This window comes from Trachinotus anak, unplaced genomic scaffold (assembly GCF_046630095.1).
Source record: "Trachinotus anak isolate AG129_WGS33_773 ecotype Australia unplaced genomic scaffold, CSIRO_AGI_Tana_v1 ptg000012l, whole genome shotgun sequence".
In the NCBI taxonomy this organism is placed as follows: Eukaryota; Metazoa; Chordata; class Actinopteri; order Carangiformes; family Carangidae; genus Trachinotus; species Trachinotus anak.
Window position 1 is genome coordinate 10,430,223 of NW_027273863.1, and position 25,471 is coordinate 10,455,693.

The 25,471-nt window shown below is 41.3% G+C and overlaps 1 protein-coding gene across 1 annotated transcript in view; it reads left to right on the top strand.

The window, feature by feature from the left end:
* The first annotated feature begins 990 nt into the window (after positions 1-990).
* Positions 991-25,471, top strand: part of LOC139628852 (SPRY domain-containing SOCS box protein 4-like) — a 73,234-nt gene continuing 48,753 nt past the window's right edge. Inside the window, exon 1 of the mRNA XM_071490958.1 lies at positions 991-1,203. The gene's annotated coding sequence lies outside the window, so the exon portion shown is untranslated. The remainder of the gene's footprint in view (positions 1,204-25,471) is intronic.

The following is a 25,471-nucleotide window of genomic DNA, read 5'->3' on the forward strand; positions in this document are numbered from 1 at the left end:
CAAAGCCTTTCTGAAAAATAGAGGACATTTCTTCTCTCTGGCACACACACACACACACACAGCTCCCACCTTGCACATGTCTTCATGATCATTTTCGTGCTGACATATTAGAGGCCAATAAAGGCATCGATTCCTGATTAGCTCTCAGTAATGGACGTGTAATGCCTGCAGCAGATTAATCAATGAGTGTGGGTAAATGGAAATTGGAATAATCCATCATCATATATTGTGGTTCCATTGCAGTGACTTACATTAAAAAATGGCCACAAGATATTAGTTTGTATTGATTTTGTAGTGTCACTCATTGGGTTGTTCAGCACAAACAACTCATACACTACCTCGATGCAAATCAATCAGCCCTGCCCTGTTTCACTTTAACAAGATAGCCTGAATTTCAGATCTTAAAGCAGATCAGTTTATCTATTTTGCGGCTTCCACTTAACAGCCCATTGAATTGTTTACTGATGAGGATTCCGCTGGAAACCATAATCTGAGATGTACAGGAGACAAAGCGTGGAAATAATGATGCCTTCAGGTGCTGTCGGAAGCGATAGCACTAACTGACACGGTGATAAAACAAAGTAGAAGTGCGAATGAAAATAATTAAAGTAATATACTTAAAATGTGCCTGCTGCTTAAGATTTGCCACTGATGATGATGATGAAGAGGCCGTTGAAACACAGTTACTAATATTTGCAATGGCAGCTTAAACAGAAACTCTGAAAAGTTTGAAGTTTCGGTAAAAGCAAAGTAATTATCCATGGTGTTTCCGAGTTTTGTTATGAATATTATCATTGTTAGTACTAGTAATATTAATAACATCTGTAGCAGTAAGTAATGGGAATGATACTACTGGTATCCTGCACACTTCTGGAAATGGTTATAAAGGAACGTACGAGTAGCACTGGAACGCACCATCAGAGCCTCAGCCAATAGCGTCAAAGCAGAACGCTGTGTTGTGGTGGAAGCGACCAATCAGCGTTCGCTGTGCGGAGTAAATGGACACTCAGCATCGGGTCCTTGGCCGCCTGGATGTGTTGAGCTGCTGTTTAGTGCAACAAAGGACCCGTCGCTACATGGTGGAAACTCTTGTAACACCGCCGGAATAACGCTGTTGTCACCAGCGGAGACGAGGACAGGCCTCGGTTCGCCCGAAATCCTCAGAGAGAAGCGTCTTTCGGGGGCGAGTTGAGTTTCTGCTCGGTGAGTGTTGCTCTGTTTACATCCGACGGACAGGATCTGGAGCACTGGGTTATGTGTAGTTGTGGCAAGACTAGTGGAGTCCTGTGTTTTTTCTTCAGAAAGTATCTTCATCACATTTTACAACCCTTGACTTTGGCCATATGGAGTTTAATTTCACGGCTGCTCGTCCCACAGTCACTTTAAGTTTGCCGTCTCTTGTCATGTCATGGTAGTCTGATTAAGTTCTCACAGCTCACAGCAGAAATCCTCAGGAAGACGTGGTCACACACCTGGATGAGCAGGGATTCATGTGCAGTGTGCGTCTACATTTTCACATGGTCGCCTCTGTGGTCATTTAACATCACATAGTAACAGGATGGAAACACTGACTGAGAATCACTGTATTGCCTGAATAGTTTGTTTGTGTGTGTGTGTGTGTGTGTGTGTGTGTGTGTGTGTGTGTGTGTGTGTGTGTGTCTGTCATGTAATGCATTCAGCATTTTTGGAGTAAGAAAAACCTGTTCCTAGACTCAGTGTTATGGTTGCACATTAAGGTTGTGTATAAGTTGTGAGTATCTCAACCAAAAACTGCTATTATTTACTCGAGTTGTTTTAATTTGAAGTGATTTTGTAACCCTAAAGAGACAAAACTCTCTAATATTTCACAATAAAAGAGGAAAGATTAGATAAAAGCTGCAACTGACAGTGTTCACCAAAACCACCAAAAAGCACAAACATTCAGTTTATGAATCAGATGTGACCAAAAAAAGCATCAAAACATCACTTGTTATTATCAAAATTGTTTCCAGGCTAATTTTCTAATCATTGAATCGACTATTATTACAGCTTTAACCCCCAGGTAACTACTGAGTTAAACTGACTACACTACCAAAGACACTATAAAAACATTATTTAATAAAGCAGATAGTAAGTTTTAAACCCACCAGCAGTTGTTTTACAGACTTCGGGGTGTATATAAATGCTGAACTAGATTATGTCTTTGTGAAGTAGCAGCGCCTTTTCCTCGCAGTAGCCTGTGAGTGATCACCTCTCTCTCTGGCTACACCTTGACATTTACTCGACTAAGATGGGTAAAGTGACAAGGACACGGAAAATGGAGAGCAGATGGTAAGAGCAGGGAGGGGAGGAGAGGAAAGAAGAGTAGATAGAGATGGAGTGGAAAAACAGAGTGGGGGAGAAGGGAAGGAGAGAGCAGGAAAAAGCATGAGTAGAGAGAGAGAGAGAGAGAGAGAGAGGAAAGATCTGGGGAATGGACAGGATGAGTGTGACAGGATGAGGAAAGGTGACGAAAAATAAAATGGAGAGAACCGTGGAAACAGGAGCTTGGTGCTCGCTCGCTCCTCACATGTGCCAGGTGAAGCGTCGCTTCATTTGGTTTACTAACAAGTAATAGGCAAAAAAGTGTGAGGGTGGGTGGAGTCTGCTGGTTGATGGATGACCTGTCGAGATAAGTGGGGGGGGGGGGGGGGGGGCAGTGGGGAGAGAGACGGAGGGATAGAGAGATGGAGGAGGAGGAGGAGGAGGGCAGGATGGAGCATTGTAATGTTGACAGGGGGTCATTTATCTGTCTGCTGGATCTGACCAGCCGGGCACTATGGGAGATCAGGCTGCTCACCAGCATCTCCCCTCCTCACCACCTGTGTCTCTTTTTTTTCTTCTCTTTCATCCTCTACCCTTAATCACTTCTTTTCATTTACATGGCAATTATCTTCTCCATGCATCTTTCACTGCAACTTTTTGTCTCCTGTCATCGCCCTTGCTCTGCCTGTTCTTCTTTCCTTCTCTTTCAGTTTTTCAATGTGCTTTAACTTGAAATTAATAGTTCCAATGATTTCTGTGAATACACTTCGATTGACCCTTGAAGCAATTAAAAACACTCCTCTGAAAATGTTGCCGTCCGTAGTCTCATTGAGCATCCTTTGCATTTTTCTCTCTCCTCCTTCTCCCTCCTAATCTGTTTTTTCTCTGTCTTTATTTCCTACTTTTTCTCTCCCTCATTCCTCATCTCCCCTTCTCCCCTTTATCCCTCCAGAGGGACTAATAAGTGGCGTTATGACTCAGTGTGAGCAGAGAGGCAGATGGGATTCAGCTCGTAGGCCAGATAAGGGTTTTTAACTTAGCTGTGTCTTATCACACCCTGTCACTGCTACTTAAACTGAACAGATACTGCCTGGCATTATGTATGGGGTGGTAAAAACCCTTAAATTGAGATAGTGGAAGTTCTGTCTGTCTGCATGTTGGTGTAATCCCTGTACAGATGGATGCCAGTGATGTCAGAGTACTAATTTAAATGCAGTGAAGCAGAGATGGGAGACTCTTTCAGGCAATTCACAAAGGCGTCACTAGCCTAGGAGTTGACCCAGTGTTACTGCACATTCATTAATCAACATCTTTGTCACAGAAAATAATTTTTAATTGCATTTTAGATCCATTTCCTGCTAGTCACCAGACATCTTGCTCATCAGCATTCTGCTCAGTGCCCAGTGTGTCAACGTAAATGACTCTTGATCAAGATGGACGACATGACAACTCCCCAAAAGTGATGCCAAAATCTTTCCATTGCCCCCCGGTGGCTGGCTGCAGTATAGGTTATAAACCCCGCCCCTCAATGTTAGTGGATGGGATGTGGGCAAAATCAAAATACACATCAAAAACATTTTTCTCAAAGATGGTTTCTGTCATTTTAGGTCGCTCTTATTGCTGATGTATGTTCAAGTGTTTCTGATAAGTTTGCTTTAATTAGTTATTAGATGCTGTGTACCACAGCTCCACCACCGATCACTACTGCACAGACTCTGATGTCACCAGTGCAAGCATCGTCCATCTTTATATAAAGTCTTTGGTCACCATGTTCATCCTTCAGTGGCACAAAAGGCAATTTTTGGTGAGAAGACAGACAACATTTTGTAGTCTGAATGAGCAGCTTCCCATCAGCCATCATTATTTTTAATGACTTTATTTCCCCGCCTCCCCCACTGTGTTTGTTGTGTGCCACAGCAGAGTACCACAGGAAGCAGGCTCTTACAGGAAGCGCGCTCAAAGATGTGAACCTGTGAAGCCTCAAATTTGACTAAATCAAGGCAGAAAATAGAGTGCTGTGTTTCTAATGGTGAGAGTCACATCTTGGCAAGCATGAGCAAAGTGTTAAATTGGTGCTTTGAAATGATTTAATATCAGTCTGTCTATTTACGTGTGTAGGGCTGCAGCTCACAGATTTTCTCATGATTCATAAGTAAATATCATTCATCATTTTATTGTAAAATGCCATAAAACTGTGAAAAATGTCCCAGCACAACTTTGCAGAGCTGAAAGTGACCATGATATTGGAAATATTCATTTTACTGTCATGCAAGAAAACAACAAGCATCAGATTGTCATTGTCTGAAGAGCTGGAGCAGTGAATGTTTGGTATTTCAAGCCATGCTAGAGGTGTGGCTGTAGGGATGGGAATGTCGGTCGGTCAGTTGGTCGGTCGGTCTACCATTTACTTCTGGGCTGAAATATCCAAACAACTTCTAAATGGATTTCCATAAAATTTGGTACAGACATTCATGTCCCCTTAGGGATGAATTTAAATAAATTTGTGATCCTTTAACTTTCATCTAGTGGTAATGCTTTTTAGACTTTCCACATAATTTTCAAGTAAGTTTTCTGGAAAGAGTTTCATAATTTGTTACTACTGTTTAGGAAATAGGAAAAAATGCTCAATATAAAAGGTTAACTCATTAAATATTCATGATTAGATACTTTATGTTCTATATATGTTGAACTGTGTGCTTCCCTGCAGACAGATATTTCTTTTTTGCTTGTTCAGCTGAACTGCTGTGCCCTGTATATCTTATAGTATAGTATATAACATCTTTCCCTCCTTGGACAGCCATGTAAATGTATGCATCCTACACTGGCAGATGGAGTGGGAATAGATTTATATTCAGCAGCCTTTTGTTAAGTCAGTGTTAGACTGCTGAGCTCACAGAAATGCACACAGACACACTCATGGACACACATACATATGCACAAATACACAGATGTCACTCAGGGAAAACGGCACTCTGACGCACTGCTTAGCTCCGAAGTCAATGACATCAACTGCTGCAGAGAGACACAAACACGAAGCCGATGTGCTCCCCTTGTCCATGACGGGTGCGTAGTGTCTAAGTGCAGTGTGCAGCCTGTGTGTATGTTTACACACCTTTGTGTTTAGTCTTTTGTGCCAGCTGATGCACCGATGACTCACACAGACCACTACAATGACGGGAAAACTCAAGTAATGAGAGCAGGATGGCCAGATCTCCTCCTGGTGCCTGAAAATACAGTGAGTGACATGAATTCAGACACAAGTTGTCAAAAACCAGTCATTGTGTGTGTAACTTCCCTGGTGGTTCTCCTTGTGTTTTTAGATTACTCATCAGTTTATCAGGGCGAGGCTGATGCTGCTTGTCATCTTGTTGTCATCCTGCTTGACATGTGTCAATTTGTGTAGGAAACAGTGCAGCAGTGCAGCCCCCCTTAGGGCGAATACAATCTGACAAACCAACAGCAGAGTTGGAGCCCTAAGGGACACAACAGGGAACATGAAATCATTAGAGATGTGACAAACAGATCCTGGTTCCAACTAATGTCCGCTCCCCATAAACCCTGTCATCTTAGCTCATTTCGCCTCATCGTGCCCTGTGCTGTCACGAATCATTTGGCCTCCCGTCGTTCTCAATCTTTTCATCTGACATCTTGTCTGATCTGATCGCAAGTTTGCTCTATCTTTTGGGTCCTGGATGGTAAAGAGGGCTGCATGGAGGGGAGTAGCGGTGCTCTCATTAACATATAAATGACGGAGGAATCGGAGGTGCCACGTTCCTGCTAATTTGTCATTTTGTGGTGATTCAGTGTCCGTGTATTTGTTACCATGTGAGCTCGTGTTTGTGTGTGTGTGTGTTTCCACAGTATTGAAATGTTTCTTTTCTCGCTACAGTGTGTGTGTGTGTGTGTCAGTGCAGCGTCATCATGTGTCATTGCTGGGACAATCAGCTCTGAATCAGCTGCCTCGTGCTGTGGTCTGTCTGTGAATTCTTGGCTTCCATGAGACTATCTGATGGCTTTTCCAGTTGAATAAAATCAATTTGCTCTTCCTGGAATGTAAAGCAGGCATGTGACCGTCTCGGCTAGAGTGAAAAACTTCACATAATGGTGAAGAAAATGCAATGGAATGAAAATTATTATAAATCTGAGATACTCTGAGTAGAAGTGTCTGGTTGGATGTTACATGATTTTCTGTTTTAAATGGGAAACAAAAGAATTTCCTGCCCGGGACTCTCTCTCAAAGCCCAGAATTGTTCTCACATATCATCACAGTGTTTTTGTAACAAGAATCCTTGCTGGCTTCTCCATCTATTTACTTATAAAGCCAAAAATAGACCAGACAGCACTCTAAGGCCTGGTTACCACACATCATATTCGCACTAATATTAGATGTGATATTAGATTTGTCCTCAGGCTTTTAAAGGAATGAACCCATTTCTGCGACGCTTGTGGGAAACCCAACCGAAGACACTTCTTTTTTTTTTTAATGTAACATAGCCTTAGCAACATGACCAAAATATCGATAGCACAAATTAATTGAATAATTTTTAATTTCGACTCAATATTTAAAAAATATTTGAGTCTCATTAAGGCTGCACTTTTAAAGCATTTCAGAAACAGTTCAATTTTTGGTGAAATGGGCCTCTTGAATTCTTGCCACGAGTTAGATGACAAAATGGAAACCACTCATGTCTGTATGGTAAATATTTTATGCTTTATGCTATGCTTAGCATAGCATAAAGGTATAAACAGTTAGCCTTGCTCTGGCAAAAGACAATATAGTAGATCCTGGTCAGCAGACTTTGTTAAGACAGAGCCAGGCTAGCTGTCTCCCACTTTCTTCTTGTCTTTATGCAAATTAATCCAAGAGAACATGCTTAGCTTAACTTTCTGAAAATGTCAAACTTGTAGTTACTGTGAAACAGAAGTTAGACTGTCTTTAGCTTCAGTGGTGTGACAGATTTCTTTGGGTAGGTAAATCAAGACCAGCTGTTAGCACCAACACGCAGCTCTCTCATCTGTGTTACTAGACCAGAAGGACGAGGATTAACATTTAAAATCAGACTTCATGAGCATTCTCCGTTTTCACAGGTTTACCAGATGTAAACCCGACATGCACTGGTACTGCTCCGCTGGCAACCCACAAGTTAACTGTCAAGTGCCATTTTATATGATGGGCAGGGTTAGCCGGTCACCGAATCACATTTGATTGGACAAATTTATGTATCCACCTCTGAGTGCAGTATAAGTCACCAAAGAAGAAAAAGACGGAGAGAGAATTTGATATATAAAAATACTCAAACTGACTTTTTTGACTAATGAACAATTAAAACAGGGACACAGAATTGCAACTTGGAAAAAGTAATTTTCACCAACAGCTATAAACACATCATAAAAATGTGTTTGTTTGAAGCATATTGAGACCTTTAGCAGTAGCACCCATCATGTGCTTGTCATTTTGTTATGAATATAGATCTGGGATGAAAACAAGATGAGGTATCTGCTTCTGACTGGATGATGACTTGCTGTTTTAGTTTTTTATCGGACCACTCACTAAATCATCCGGTGAAAAGCTTTTACCGAACACACCAGCATAAGCCAAATTGGATCAGTCACTTTAAGGTCGACTCCTCATGTCAGCCTCGGTATATTTTTGTTTTTTTGCCCAGCTCTACCTGACAGAAACGTCAGGCCAAATGGGAATAAACTGAGGGAATCTGCTTTTTGAAGTCATAACAAAAACAAGGGCTGTCATAACTGATTATTGACTTTGACTCTGTTGAAATGTCTGTCCACAACTGTTGAGGAGAATTGCTACTGCAGCACTGCAGGTCCATTTATCCACACAACTATAATCAGTGCAACATCATAGAGCAGCATTTGCGCTCACAAAATTTGTATATCAGCTTGTTTTCTTGAATAAAGTTTTATGTGAGCTTTCCATATAAAACTTAGCAACTCTCAGTCTTGCAAAAGAAAAAAAAAAACAAAAAGCAGAATTAGACCTAAATCAGTTAAAACCCTTGTCATCAGGTCATATGACTCTAGAAATAGTCCCTAGCTTCTCTGGCCAGGATGACAGAACTGCACAACAGTGTTGATATTATCTGCTAATACTATGGGATAGCCCATGTTTAAAAAATGCGAGGGCATTTCCTTCACTGCCTCCCACTCTCTCCCCTTTTCTCTCTTTGTCTCTCTTCGTTTTCTGGCCATAATTACAGAGCTCATGAAAGCGTTTAGAGTCTCATGAATATTTAGATCTTGGAGGGGAAGTGTCAGGGGAGACCCATGTGTGGCTGGTCTGCCCTAATTATGGAGATAGGCCTCCACACACTCGTCACTTAAAATGAGGGAAGAAGGCCAGAAAATGATCAAAAGCTCCCAATTTGGGAAAAGTAAATACAGGCTTAAACAAAGGTGTAAGTACTCTGGTGCGCACGCACGCACGCACGCACGCACACACACACACACACACACACACACACACACACACACACACACACACACACACACACACACACACACACACACACACACCCTCTGTCAGACCCAGTGGGGAGATAATAATAGCACAGCTGGTTGTGGCTTGCAGCTGGTTCTTTCTGCTCCCTATTGTTTAATAGTGAGCTAATGATGGACTTGAGCCTGGCAGGATTAGTCAACAGGGACTGTGTGTGTGTGTGTGTTTGTATCCAGCAGTCTCGAGGCCGGGATCTATTCTTTTTTTTTGATGTCATGCTAAGTCAGGGCAGGGATGAACAGAAGTGTGACTCACTGACTATGTGATGGCCGCCATAGAGACTAACAGAGACAGGAGGGGGGAGTCATGCTTTTGGACTGGAGAAAGCTTTTAGAAGAAGGAAGGGGTACATGAACACAACTATGGTTGAATGAAAACTTAATTAGGGCTAAATGAGAGATGGAAACAGAAGGAGTAAGAAAGGAGGAATAGGAAGTTAGGCCGAAGAATAGACGGCAGATGAGACAGATATGGTGGATGTAAAAAGCAGGAGGAGAGAGGATGTGGAGGAGCGAGGGGACTGAGAGAGGAAAGAGGAAGTGCATGTGAGAGAAAACGCAGGTTCAAAAAAAAAAAAGGTGAGAAGGACGCAAATGAGAGAGAGACGGGGAGGTGAGAGGAAAGAAGGTTTACATTTTTGAAGGAGGCTTGTATTGTAATGAGTCATATCAGATGGGGAGGCGGGTGAAGGATGGAAGTGACTGGTGAGAAGAGAGGAGAGATGTGTAAGGCAATGTGGGAGAAAGATGAGAGACCTACACAGCATATGAGGAGGATAAGAGAAGAGAAGAGGGAATACAGTGGAGTGTGTCACTGCAGATGGTGATGTCTCTGTAAAGGAGAGAAGTGAGGGTGGTGAATTTAAACACAACATGTTTAGTCCCAAAATAGAAAATAGCATGATAATATAAATGATTCATTGCTACAGTCAAGAAGGTGTTTGCAGAGCTTTATGAATTCAGAATGCTCACATACTGTAGCTGAACTGAGATCAAGAGTTTAAAATGGTCCCTCGGGCGACTGTTCACATTAGCATTCATTACAGTGAGTCAGAGCAAACTCAGCAGCTGGTTAGCCTCAGATACTGGATCAGTTTCATAAATGGACTGATGGTGACAAAGTAAAGGGCAAACTGACTATAAGTGACACAGCTCATTGCTCTGATCTGTATTGTCAGCAGTGAGACCTTTTATGGACGGGGGTGTGTCTTTCCAAATCGTGTCCAATCGGCTGAATTGACCCAAGGTGGACTCCTCAAAGGTGTTGAAACATCTTAAAGATGATCAAGAGAAATGGGAGGAACCTGAGCTAAATGCATACAAATAAAAGGCCCTCTGCCTTTTGTTTGAAAATTGACAATCTTCACATTTTTTCACCAGCTGTGTTTTTTCCTGATCATGAACTCCACTGTCCTCTCCATGGCGGTTATATGGGAGCCATAGTTGCCATAGCCATCATCTGTAGTGGAGACTTCCCTTTGCCTCTCATACGTTTCTCTATGTCAGTTTTTTGGCTTATATTCTTAAAGCCTCTGGACCTTACTAGAGAAATGAACATCATTATTTCTGTAGATATTCCCTTATTTAGGGATTTGATGACAGTGAAGGAGCATGTTGTTATTATCTCCTGTGAGTCTTTGGACAGATGATTCACCTCATTTTCATACTCATCAAACCATTCAGTGACCCCTTGTGGCCTTTATGGAAACATCGGCATTTGATATGTTTCTCCTCTCATTTATCCAGGTGGCTCCTTTACTTTCTCACCCATGCGTATAAATTAAATGCATTTAGATGCAATATTAATGTTTAGCATTTAAAAAAAATTCACCTTCGGCACCCATAGTGATTGTATCAAATAAATTTGCTTTAGGAATTCACTCTTCCTCCTCTATGTATTTAACCTGAGCATGCTCTTTATGTCTCGTTTTCTGCATTAAAATGACTGGCATAAAAATAATTTCATAGTTGCATAATTGCATAGTCTTGACAGTTAATGTGATGTAAGTGTTGCTATCTGTCCATGTGAGTGAGGGTCCAGCCCAAATTACAAGTGGGACTTCTGCTGAGCTCAGTAGTAGGAAACATGGACAGTATGTTCTGATGAAACTGGAGGTAACTGAAAACTGAATGTTCTCAGTCACCTGATTGAGTTAGAAACTGGGAGAAGAAAAGAGAAAAGAGGTGAAAAATGTCGTCATCCAGCCGTTTAAGAGCTGTGGTCCCGGCAGCCGTTCAGGCTCGTCTCACCGCCAGCATGCGGGAGCCTTCATCTCGCCACTTCACAGTCCTCTGAGCGGAAACCAGACCACCACCACATACTGTGTAGGCATGCTGCTGCCGCACAGACGGTGACACACACATACTGGTATGATCATTATAACACAGGCAGACACTCAAAGACACTCAAAGACACACGAACCCATGTGTCAACGCCACTTACAACAGGCCGCAGTTTGGTTAGCAGTAAGTAATCACTTAATCACATAAAAGCAATCTCTGTTCATCAGCAGACTCCACACAGTCACTCCAGTGGACGTGCTTATAATGTCATCTGTAGCAGCTGTGTGTTTATGAATATTTATGTGTATGTATTTAGCTCTCAGGGGAGAGCAGGAAAAGATGGTGGACATAATGAATTTATTTATACACATTTCTGTTATTTATATGGGGTGTATATTAATGAGGGTTGAAATGAACATCCCATTCCCCCTGCAGCCTGTCTGAATGCCTTTTGAAGTGTTTTTGAGTGTTTCAAATGTGATTGAGAGCCTTTGCCACTTTGTCCATTTTTAAACTTGAGTTGGTGGGTATTTGTGAACCTAGAGAGGGAAAAGTAGTAGTTATAAGGAAAATGTCAACTTGTACTTGTCAAATATCCACGCCCTATCTTTCTTTCTGTCACACAGAATAAATTACACGGGCAGAGCAATTGAAAGGAAATGGAAATGTAGTGGGAAAACATGTCCCGCAAGGAGCTTTGATTGCAGCACTGTCTGCAGGACTCCCATCAAAACTTCATGTGATTCATGTGGACAGTGTGTGTGATTAATTTCTCGTTTTACCTGTGGGCTACCTGCAGTTTATATTTTTTCCTCATTAGCTACATGGACCAGCTGTGCTGATTAACCAGTTTCACGTGACTTGAAAAGACATCCGTCCTCTTAGCTAATCTCCCTAAATGCACAAAGCTCTATCAAGACTGTTGTTGTTTTCCTACATCACAGAGCTTTATTTTCATATACACCGGCCCAAGAATAATTTAGAAATACATAGGCTATATTACTCATTAAAGTTTTCTGTTCATACAAAATGTTAGTGGAAACAATGTTGCCTGTACTTAACTCACCTTCCAGATAAAATGGAAGGATCCCTATGAGATGTATGGCCTGATTTATAACAGCATTACATCCACTGAATCACTGATCCTGAAATTACTTGAGGCTATGATTGATATATCATCACCTTTTAAGATGAAATGACTTGTTAGCAAATAGTTGCTTATTTATACATCCAGCAGATACGTAGAGTCGTATTTGTGCCCCCCAAGTGAATCTAAGTCCAATAGTTCCTAATATCTTAAGCTCCTAAAGGCTCCCACTATGCTCAATAGCTACTCACTAACTTTGTCTGCCATTTGGTGCTGAGCAGGCAGTCTACAGTTGGTTTCTCAAGCTTTTATCTAATATCAGCTGCTTGTTGCAGCTAAAAAGTGGTTGATGAGAGCGGTGAGTGGGAACAAGAACAGTTCAGTTACAGGCCAGAAAACCAAAAGAGTTAAACTAAATGCTCCACAGTGCTGACAGGAATTGCAACATCATTTGATAATTGTCTGCTGGTTCATTACCACTAGCAAAACTTTTCACATAACATGTGCTCTGTTACTACATAAACATGGATTGTGCTTTGAAGAATGAAAGCAGAAAGCAGCTGGTCAGTACCTGTACTTGGCCGTTTCCAGGTAATTTAGAGATGAGCGACATTTAAGGCAAATACAGATACACATATATACATATTTGAGAGTAAAAAAAATTGGATAAATCATTTATATTCATTTTTGACATGACTGCATCACAGAAACATTATATTTTTGAAATCGGTCTCTTAAATATATTTGTGGGAATTGCTATTACTGCATAGCCAATGTTAGTATTAACAGCTGTTTACAACACCAGTCTACAGGAAATGTTGCCAATTCAACATCAGACTTCATTACTCTACTTGCCAAGAGCTGTCCCCAACAGTTGAAAGTGACCATTTTGTTTTGCTTCTTTACTTCTTTCCTTCTACTGAAGTTAGCATGCGAACCAGCTAGCCCCGGCAAGGTCAGTACATCTCATCACTTTCCGATACCGAGTCGCTGTAGCGTCTAGTCTGCCTTGAAGAAGTAGCACTGCTCACAGGTAGGTCCTGAGAGCACTGTATATACAACAATGGCTGAAGCTCTTAAGACTGGTAAGTACACATCTGTTAATGCTAGCGTAAGCTATGTAGCAATAACAAAAGTTATAAGTAGCTCCTTTAAAGAATTGTGACTAAATGTACTGAGTGGCAGTGTGCTCTCTGGTGGACAAACAATGTAATTGCATTATATTTAACCCTTTCAACATTGTCTTGTTACTTATCATCCAAAGCATATACAGTGTCCAATATATCTGCAATAAACTAATATTGTTATGTATGTATAAAGAATATATTGGCAGATTAATCCGTCAGACTCCAGTTTAGAGTATGGAAGAATAACTGGTAATCAAGCTCAGCATGCACAGTAATCTGAAGTCATTATATGTTTAGACCTGAATTGTGGCCAACATGTAGAGAACAGAATAACCAAAATGTAGTGTTTTAAATACATTTCACATGCAATGACATAAGTTAATGTAATGCGTTGCTTTTCCAAAAGCAGTAGATCAGTTGAAGGTAGATGAAACCAGTGGTCACATATTTATCTCCATTTATCTCCTCATCTGTTTCTAAAGAAGAGGAATCTCCATGATCCATCTCTTTGTTTGGTTTAGGGAATGAACATACAATTTCCTTGTCTGCTGTTTTTGTTGCTGTAAAAATGGTACTGGATTTGGTTCTAAACAATCCTCTTCCTCCTGTATTATTAGCTGTGACTTTGAGCACAGCCGGCGCTTGTGTTGGCTTTGTTTTGGATCTCACCATCAGGGATATTTTCAGCATCATCTCATCTTCATTCACCTTCTGTCATAGATGAAAAAACTCCAATGTGGTGTTTGCACCCAGCTTCGCACCCGGCAACCTTTGAGCACAGACCAAACTCGATTTCAAAATTAGCGTACTGGAGCTCTGAGAGAAGACTCAGAACAGAAGCACTGTGTCATCCGGTTAGCACTTTGTGCTTTACTACTAAAGTGATTCTGCTCCAAACACAGATTGTGTGTGTGTGTGTGTGTGTGTGTGTGTGTGTGTGTGTGTGTGTGTGCGTGTGTGTGTGTGTGTGTGTGTGTGTGTGTTTGTGCAAGAAGAGGGCAAACATAAGGTAAGAGAAGGGGAGAAAAAATAAACTACCACTTGGGAGGGATTACAAGAGACGATAAGCACTCAGTGAAGCGATGTGTGTGTGTGAATGGGTAGAAGAATGAGTAAAGGAAAGCTTGCATGTATGTGAGTAAAAAGCCATGGCAAGAGATGGAAAGGGCATCAGGTTCACACAACAGAGAGAACACCCCCCACTTATAATTTATTTATTCATTCATTTTTGTTTTTCATTAAGCAGGGATCTAGGTCAGACACAGCAACGTGTGTGTGTGAGAGAGAGAGAGGGAGAGGAAGACATAGATAACAGGACAGATGTTTCTATACAATGAAAACAGGAATCAGCCAGTTTAGACAGACAGATGAGGCTGTTTGCAGATCAGTGGACAGATGCAGGATATGAGACAAGTACTGAGAGATGGAGACAGAGTGGCATTCAGAGAGACAGGCATGTGTGAGCCAGCTGTATGTCATCTTCCTCTTCATGGTCCCTCTGGTAGGAAACCAACAGGTGTTTGTGTTCAAATAACAGATGTGGAAACATGTTGGTTTGCCACGTGATAAGAAAGGCATCAGTTTGATTCAGGGCCACAGACTCTGAGCTGCTTTATCTGCGTCTGTAAGAGATCTGCCTGATCGCCTTGAATTAGTCAAAGAAACAGGAGGTGGCGGTGAAACTGGAGAGTCTGTGCGTCCGACTTACAATGTGTGTGTGTGTTTTTGTGCGAGTGTGCAAAGAGAGACATTGAAATGGAGACTGTGGGTTAGAGCAGAAACAAGTAACCTGCAACTCTGCAACTATTTTAATAACTGAAAAATCATTTGAGCCATTTTTCGAGCAGGAATGCCAAATATTTGTTGGTTCCAGCTTTTCAACTACTTTTCTCTATTTTATATGATGGCGAAGTGACTACCTGTGGGTTTTGGATTTTAAGAAAGTGATCTTGGGTTTTGGATGAAAATAATAAAGAGATTATTCGATAATGGAAAAAATTGTTACTTGCAGCCTTGTACAATATCTATTGTTCTGTGTCTGACTGTGGTTGAGGGTGTGTTTGACACACCTTTTCAACTTGAAACTTGAAACGAGAGAAGCTGACTCCAGACAAGCTCCTGCAAGCTCCTGCAATTGTTAACGCCAAAAATATTTGTTCTTAAAAAGACAAAAAAGAGCGAAGCAAAGTGCTTGAGGTGAGGACATTCTCCAATATTCTTCCAGTACCTTATAATTTTTATGTATTTAATTATTTTTGTGGAAAAGCTCACCACTGTCACATAATCGAACATTCCCGGTGTTATAGACTGCTTTCATACAGGAGAGGGGCCCTAGGGAAATATTTGGCCTTGTCATGGAGGAAGGAGGACAGGAAAAATGACAGGGAGATGGAGCGATGAGGAAAGCAGAGGAAATATGGAAAACGATAGAGAAGCTGATAAGCTCATTATTCTGTTCCTATATTTGGCTCTCCATATTCTCCTCCCATATTCTCAGGCTGACAGTGGAGACATGCTCAGTGTAGGCCTACATCCTACTGAAATATGTCGCCTGCACGCCTGTCTCTCAATACGCGCGCGTGTGTGTGTGTGAGAGAGCCTCCTTGGTACTTCTGTAGTTGTCATGGCAACATTAGATCGTCTGGCATATAAGGGTGTTTTCAGTGGGGTTGACGTATAATGAGCCAAGGTCTTTTGTTTTCAGAAGGAAGATATTCATCAGTTTGACCTTTCCCCTCACCAGAAAAGGAAAGCAGAGTGAATGTATGCGGCTCTTGCTTTTTGCTGCGTGGAGTTTTACTCAGTTCTCTTGTTTGGAGGTTATTCTCTCATTTTAGCAAGATCTGGCTTCATTTGACTCGCCAGCAAAAAAACTGAAATGCATCACTTGGCGTAGTGACACTTGTAGTGTTTGAATGTTTACCGATGCTCTGAGGTTCTACTGCTAGTGCTGGCATTTTTATCTTGTGAGAGTCAGTTACATGCACACAGTAATCCGATTAAGGGTGCTTATTCAGATTCCATTGAACTGTGTAAAGAACTATTACATTTATTTTCACATTTACACACAGGGTACAACTTCAACTAGGGATGGGCTCTGACATCCAGTTTCAAGTTGGTTAAAGACCCAGATTTGTTAAGTCCTACAGCCAATGAATCCTTTGTTGCATCTTTCATTCAAGTTCTCTTTTTAATTGGTCTGTTATGTGTCTCTCTCTGACACTACAGGCATCAGCAAATGGAAAAAAAAGAAAAGGTCAGCTGAACCGCATAAATGTTCCAAAGTCAACAAAACAATTCCCCCTAAATAAACTCTACTAAGATTTAATGAGGGATTTAAAATGATTCAGATTTGATAAAATGCTAATCAGAGCCTATTAATGACTAAAATGTAAGAAAATTGTGAAAAGCGCCCATAAGAAGTTCTCAAAGCCAACAATGATGTCTGCAAACAGCTTGTTTTTGTCCAAAACCCAAAAACCCCAAGTTATAATGATATAAAACAAAGAGCAGCAACCAATCCTCACATTTGATTGGTTTGAACTGGCAAATATTTGGAGGTTCTCATTGATAAATGATTTAAAATATGACTCAACTACTAAAACTGTAGACAGTCATCTGATTTAGCATTCCAGCGAAGTGTAGTCTGAATAATACTGACCACACTAAAGTAGAAGTGTGACATATCGGGAAATTCTCATTTAGAAAAAGATGAGAAGAGCATATTTAATAGACAGATCTCATATCTGTCCATTAAATATGAATAACCAACAACTTTGCCAGATTTCTGTTTGTTCAGACGTGGGTATTGTGAAGTTGTTATCCCAGTTTGGGTTGTGAAACATTTCACAAATAAATTGCAAAGAGCCCCACTGGAAGTCTTGGTGTGATTAAGGTGTCTACATGTAGAAACGGCTCTTAGAGCAAATGGAAATATTTTACACTTTTTTTCGTAGAGCAAACGCTTCACAGTGAAGTGCATGAGGTATTACAAACATGAGCAGTCACACAGGTTTTAAACACAATAGTCTCCACTTTAACCTGCTTATCAAAACCACTTATGTGGAAATGTAACCCAGACTGTCTTATGTACATGTCTGCTGCACTGCTGTGCCCTTCCTTGTTCAGCAGTGACGTACTGAAATGAACACTGGGTGAAACTGCTAAACTGTATTTTCACGTGTGTTATAACATGTGTCCCTGAATACTGTTTTAAAACTGTCTCTGTAGATGATCCAACATTGTCACACCCCTCCACCTCTTTTAAACCTTGTTTGAGTGAAATGTTATCACAGCCCGAAGCGAGTGAAAGGTAGAAGTTGACAGTAAATTCAACAGTTTAACTTAGTTTACTTTGGGATTTTGGGTGAATCTGAGTTGAATTTAGCAACTACAGCACGTTTTTTTTTGTCGCCGTAAGGAAGTGTTTTGATTTTGCTACAACTCTGAACGGTGCTGGTTAGCTTCGTCTCCATGGCCACCGATGCTGAGACTCATGGGTATTATGATATTTAGACCTGGATCCACCATACCAAGCTGCAAGAAAATCGTAGTTTCTCAGAAACCAAAGTAATAAAATAATTTAAACTGATTACTTTAAGAGAACCCTGTAGGAATGTGAAAGGTGGGAGAATACACCTTTCTCCTGACAAATGAAAAGTTACCTTTCGCTCAGAGGTTTGTTGCTACAGCCTCAGTCTGATATGGCCTGTTTTGGTGGCTAATGTGAGCTAATGTTTGCAGTCTATACATAGATTTGTCATGTATAACAAAGATTGCTGAGTCAACTCACTAACTAAATGACTCACTTGTGGCTCAGACAGTAAAACACTCATTTTAAATTTTCCAGGAGACTTCTCTGGTAAATAACATTGTGATTTAAAAGAAAATGTTCGATTCTCAACAGTATCAGCAGCTCCCCCAAATTTACTACTTAATTGTCATTAGTGCCAGATAAATATCAGTGTTAGTTTCATGTAGAATATGAAAGAACAGGAAACTGTGAATGAGTCACATAGTGAAGGAAGAGGTAAAGACAGAGATGGTCAGACGGAGAGTGACACCTGCGGAGAGCTGCTAATCCCAAATTAAAGTAGATTACTTTAGCAGCCTGGTGCTCCCCTCCAGTCTGTCTGGGGGAAATGGAGCTGCCATAAGCTGCTAAGTTGCTGTGGGCTGAGAAACTGCTGGCTGTGCTGCTGTGTTGACCAGAATGCTGCTCCACACCACTCAGCTCAAGTCTGAACTCTTTGACTCTTGGTCAACGCGTCTGTCATCTCCTGTGCGTCACTCCACCTGCTGCTGAGTCCTGCTGTCATACAAGGTCTGTCTGTGTGTGTCTCTGTGTGTGTGTGTGTGTGTGTGTGTGTGTGTGTGTGTGTGGGTGATTTCTCACATCTCATCACCTCTGACTGAAACTATGGAGTAGTTGGAAATTTCCCTGAATAAGTTTTCACTTTCATTTTGACAGACTCATTTTCTCTTCTTTTGCCTCTTTTCTGTATTTTTTATATTTACATTTACAACAATGCCAATACATGGATCTTTTATACATAAATGTTTTAATTACAAATGTACTACAAAAACATTGGGTTTGGTGAAAAATGGACTTAAATTTTTGTTTAAAGTTACTATATATACATCAAACAGCTCAATATAATTCTTAAAATGCATAAAAAAGACGGTCAAAAACCCTCAGGTTCATATTAAGTAGGAAATTTCTGAATCTTAAAGGTACCCTGTTGAGTTTTAGTGGTATGGGGCAATGTTGTACTGAGATGATCCCTGTTTTGTTTGTTTATTGTGTGCGCAAATAAGGATGTGATACACGGTCAGTTCCAGTTTTATCTTGTCCCACTGAGTGACGTTTGGTGGCAGTAATATCTCTAGAAACATAGAAACTCAGCAGGAAAGGCAGAGAAGTAGAGGAAGACTGCCAGTTAGTAAACATGGATGTAAACATTACAGGTCAAAGTATTTTTTTTTTTTTTTTCTGAGAAGGGAAATTAATTTAAAACATTTGTTGTTGTCAAAAAGATACACACAGTGTGTTTTGGTGTGAAACACTGAATGTAAATATAACGTTTGTTTACAAGAAAACTCCACAGCGCACCTTTAATAAGTGTGAAAAATTTGTCATTCGTAGTTTTGTATTTTCTCTGCAGTGAAAATCCCTTTTAACTTGAAACTTCAAGTGGCTCCCAGTACGTCGTTTGTTTTTTAATAAACTTAATCAGCTGCCAGATGTGCAAGTTGTGATTGTAACTTGACAAAGTTTCAGTTCAGATGGGAGATGCTGCAGGCGTCCGGCCTTGAATTGTTGGTTCAAATGATGTTTTGTTGTGACATGATTACACCTCTGTTTGTAAGTTGCACATAAACACACAGAAATGCAGACTTTGACTCACACCAAAGTTGGGACAAAAACAAGCCCTTTCTGTGACATGGCAGCGCTGTTGTCACACAGTATGACAACATACCAGAGTGTGTGTCACCCCCGTGCGACAAGGCCAATATCACATTTTGTAGAGGGGTCTCTTTGCACAGCGTCACATGCGGTAAATGGAAAACATGAAACTCAGGTTGCTGTCTAACAGACAGATTTTTGGATCTACAGCTGCACAGTTTCTGATTGCACAACAGAAAGATGAAGCAGAGGGCAGTTAGGAAGCTAAACATGTTGGGTGTTGTGTAAGTGCACAGGGGTGTGTAAATTTGCTGAGTGCAGCCCTGATAACTCCGTATCTTTGTGACTGATTTATTGATGACTGTCAACCCTGTAGGCTATGTATTTAGGTGACCTTTCACTTTTGACCCTGGCCTGGACAGTCACATGCTGGATAAGGATATTTCCATGTAGAGTGAAGGTGCACCATGAGGCAGATCTTTGGAGGATTTCAGCCCTAAACATAATTTTAAAAAGTTCACAGTACAATAGCTGGGCACTCTCTGAACCCATCAGCCGTTGTGGCAATAGTTCAGATCAATAAATGAATGGATGAATAATGATCCTAGTGGAACACTCACACATATTAATTTACGCGATGAAGTGATTTTCTGTGTTTTCTGCGTTCGTCCATATCTTCCATGACAGTATTTTACAATGTTTGACACGAGGTAAAAGTAAATCTCCTCTGTGATTTATGTGTGATAGTGAAGGATTTACCCTCAAGCCTGCTCACCTTCTGTGTGCTGCCCAGCAGCTTGTTCCTTTATATGTGTGTGTGTGTGTGTGTGTGGATGTGTGGATGTGTGGATAGAGATAATTTATCTATGTCTCCAGCGATTACCTCTATCTCTGTCTGTATTTTTCTATCTGATCATCTGTCTGCATGACTCTGACCCGGATTCTTGTTTTTTGAGTCATGACTCATGATTTGGAAACAATGGTTGATTCAGTACAAAAATGACGTGCAAATATTTTGCACAATAGCTCTATCCATGTGCAGTTAAACACGTGGGCTTTAAGCACACGCCTATCTGCAGGAGGTGCAGACACAGAGACTAGCAGATGTTTCGCCCCTGACAGGAATGAGGAGGCGATGCTGGACGTCTGTCAGTGTGGATTTTAGGATCCCATTCCCTGTAGCATCTTCACAGTTGTCGGACCTTGATGGGAGGCGAATGATGAGCCGATTTCACACAGTATGACATTTTCATACTTGGGTATCATGTTGACTATACAAAGTAGTCTTGAAAGCTGTGAGCAATTAAAAAAACAAGTGAAAAGTCTGTAAAACAGCATGTGTTGGTGAGACGGTGGTGTGCCAGAAGCACAAAGTAATTTGATGTTGTGGACACATGTTTTTTCCATCCCTGTGGTGAGCTACTGTATATAGCAACATGGCAGTAATGTTCTCATTGTTGCAGCCTGGGCACAAGCTAAATTTACTATTTTGTTCGGAGGTGATTTACCACTATTGCTTTCCTACTATTGATATGGACCCTGAGTCCTTAACCTTTCAGTTGTTAAAGACCTACCGTATGTGATCCAGTTATTTAGCTAAACAACAAACTTTTTCATTATCAGTGGAGTCTTCCAGCTTGTGTGTTTTAGCACAGCGTTATCCCCAAACCCAGATACCCCAGTCAGCACTGGTGTGTCTGTAGCTGTAGCGTAGTCAGCCACGTATGTGACAACCTTACATCTGTTGAGATTCTCTGCACATGTTGTCCAGGCCCATTTAATTGATGGATTTGGCCTTTATAAGACATTTAATTGACAAATGATACAGCGATGTAATGAGAGTCTGCAATCAGAGGTTGAATTTGTGTGCTTTTCTCGCTCTCTGTGGGAGGGAGACAGCCACCTATCACAAGCTGATCTGTGTGCGCAAGTCGGTGTGAGTCCGCGCGTGTGTGTGTGTGTGTCTGTGTGTGTGTGTTAATGATTTAAGGTCTCTGTGGGACCCTGAGAGGAGGACTTGGCACGTGGCAACAAGGGGTCATCAGTGACAGACGCAGACCAGCAGATGCTGGGGAAAAGGTTGGAGGGAGGGCACAGACGGAAGGAAAAAGGGAGAGTTAAAAAAAAGGAAAAAAAAGAAGAGGATTAGCTGTGGAAAGAAAAATGGTGGGAGGAGGGGAGTGGCAAGGGAGGTGCTGGATTGACGGATGAATAAGCAGAGATAAAGGAGATGTGGATGGGAAAGATGGGAAAAAAGAGGGGAAAAAGGGAGGAGAGAGGATGAAGGGCTGGAAGGAGGATGAGGAGGGCAGAGAGGAAGGACAGTGAGGAAGAGGCCACCGGGCAGCTATAGTGAGACACTGAAGATATTCTTGAAAAATCTCTGTAAACTGAAGCAGACAAATTTGAAAATCCTGATCTGTAGTGTAAACAGGAAATGCTGACATATGATTGTCATATGACCCTCTTATTGTCATGTGAGTTGCTGACACAATCAATTCTTCACGCTCTAAAATAACAAACAATACTACAAAACTGGTAAAAAGAAAAAAAAATGGTGGCAATTCAGCAAGACAGCAGAAGTGAGCGACACAGACTGAGTGTGAGCTGCAAACAATGGTCGTCATTAGTGAAGACCTGTCCTTAGAAAAAGAGAGAGCTGGATATTGTACAAACTGAGAGAAGGACACGACAGCCAGTGACAGTGACAGTGAATAGTGCATGTGTTCTGTACAAAGTGAGACAGTGACTCACTAAGCTTTCCTATGATGAAACGAGACATGGAAAGGTTGTGTTTTAATGGAGAGAGAGAGGGTGGGGGGTTGAAAGCAGCAGATCGCTGTCTGTCCCTCCCGCTGCCTCCATTTACCATCATTGATTGTGCAGCCAGGCTGAATGCTGTACTCGGACCGCCAGCATCTGTATCGGTGTGTGTAAGAGGGAAACAGTTGGTGAGCCTGTGTGTTTCAGTTTGTCGGTTTAATGTTAAAATGGGTTTGGGATCATGAGTGAAACTAGGATTAGGTAATAGGTTACAATAGTGTCCACACGCCTCTTTCTTTTTATACCGTGTAGTAGTTATATTTAAACAAACTTGGCTGATGAAAGCCTGAAGATTTCTATTTTGAAATGATCTTGAAGGTTTGTGTGAACATGTCCAGCCACTGAAGAAGTAAAGTTACTGCATCTACATCAGCAGCAGCAGCTACATCAGGAACACCAGCATTGTCCTTGAGAAAAGATAAAATGCATGAATTAAAATATGAAAAGTGGTGAAGAAGAGTTGATGGTGGCGAGGTGATGTACGCTGGCTTTTTATTATGAATTTCGATTGTTTTGTCATCTATTTACTTGTTATTATTTTTACTCCATGGTTGATGTTCACTCTAAAGCCCACTAGTTATACCATACAAAAATGTGTAAAATGAAATACTGTGGTTTTATGGGGGGTTTATGTGCTTCACTATTTCTTGGTCGGCTGCAGTGGCTTTGAGTCTCTTAATGTCGATGACAGCAAGAATCAAAGAAATCACTGCACCAGTCCAATAAACAGTCCGGCACAAAATCCCCCGTAAAAACCACAAATGGAACTAATCTTCTCATCCATCTCTAAGTGTGTTTCCCAAAATATCAAACTATTCCTTTAAATATGAGGTACAGTTCAGGAACTGAAAAACAGTTCTAGGACAGGTTGGATAATTATGGAATGACTGCATTCAATGGAAAGTCCTCACAGACACAGGAACATAAATGTTTCTGTGTATTTTGGTCCACAAGTGAAAAGAACAGCTGATTGTTTGAACACAAAATAAGCCAGTGTGTCCTCCATCGTACCTCTTTCACTATTTCCTCGACCAGACTGGCCGTAGTCCTGATGCTCTTTCTCTGAGCCATCTGTAACCGGTAATTCTACCATCTACTGTTTCTTTTTTTCCTCTCCTCCTCTTTCTCTTCCTCTAACGGTCCTCACCCTTCGCCCTGGGGCTGCGTGTTTCAGACCCCGGTTCCTCCCTTTTCCTTTCTTCTGCGCTCCTGTTCCTCCCTTCTGTCCATCTATCTATCCATCCCTCTCTGTCGATCCTTCTCCCCTGGGCCATGTGGACTGTTGGATGGCTTTGTGTTTGACACGTGTGTTGGCAGAAGGCAGTGCACGCACACACACACACACACACACACACACACACACACAAAATGCACATGCACACACGCCTCCAGTTTCTATTGTCAGTAAGCTGCTCAGCTGTGAGGCCCCTAGCCCTAATTCTGTGTGTGTGGGGTGAGGATAGGGCCCCCATTGTCCTGCAGATTAACTCACACTCACACACATACACTCTCACACACACACGTGTTCCCAGACCCCATGGGGTCCCTTAAGTGTAAATGTGCCTTGAGGTAGAAAATCAGGGGGCAATTTATGGCAGGGTCCAGCTGAGAAGATGGGGGATGTACCGCAGATGCAATCCTCTGTTTCAAGCTTTAATGTCAAACTGTATCTTTGGGTTCTTGTTCAGGGTGAGAGCTGCGTCTGAAGCCTTTTATTAGACTGTAAAAATGTACATATATTAGTTTTAGTGGATTTGTGCTGCTGTGTACTGACAATTCACATAGTGACATAAATGGACACTGAGACTCAGGTGCAGAATATGTTGATGAAAGTAATAAACTAGACATATTCTACATATAAACATGAGTCCATCCTGAATAGTAAGGCAAACTGTAAGCTACAACAAGGTTACCAAACTCAAAGACGATTTCAAATTTAGATCTGAGATGTAAAATCAGACAAATCACAGATATACAAAGCATTAAAACGGTCAAATAAACTGAGAGCTATCTTTAACACCTAATGTCACCTTATTAGGAAGCATCCACTCTCAGAGGGATTTTACACAGTATAGGATTGCTGTGAAGCTGGACAACACAATCAATTTCGGTGATCACTGGTTTGAAGCAAAGCCTCCCAAAACTAAAACCCACAAAAGCCTCTAATCCAGCAGAATTAGGGGGCTGAGTTTGTGGGTTTGGCTTCATGCAAATTAAACTTAAAATTAGTAGCAGTAAAATAATGAGATGAAGCAGAAGATGTAGTCGTATACACGGAAATTAAAAGTGTCTTAAAAGCTGATCCTTTCCTGATCAGTGCAGCATTGCTGTCTTCTTCCTTTGGTCACATTACAAATCCAGACTCATACGATCCTCTTCTTCTTCTTCTTCTTGGAAGGAACAATCTTTAATTGGCCTTTGTAGAAGACCTGATGATGGTTTCTGCAGCAAGCAGGGTTACAAAATAGAAGTGATAGGATTATAGTAATTAAGCTAGTGTAAACAACCATCAATTTAAACTTATTTAATGTGTACACAACTGCCTAAAATTACAAACAAATGCTTAATTCACAGGCAAAATCATCAGTGAAATATTTTCTCAAACCATAAAACCTGAACTTGGCCTCACAACAGCGTGACTTTCGCAGAAACGAGGCCTCAGATTCTTTGCCAGATTTCAAGCCTCACTCCAACCCCCCCCTTCCCCTCCCTGCCTGTGTATATTATGTTAAGCCTACAGTGACTGCAAACATTCAAAACCGCTGACCTAGAATATGTCAGGTTAGGTGTCTAACCTCTATGTCTGCCTCAGGTGATCTATTGCTGCTTGCACATTTCCTCTTTTCCAGCTCTCAGTCTGAATGAGGCCAGTTGACTGGCTTTGACGTGTACACACTTGGTGTGTAAGTGAACATAGTTATAAACTGTCGAAGTCCAAGACAT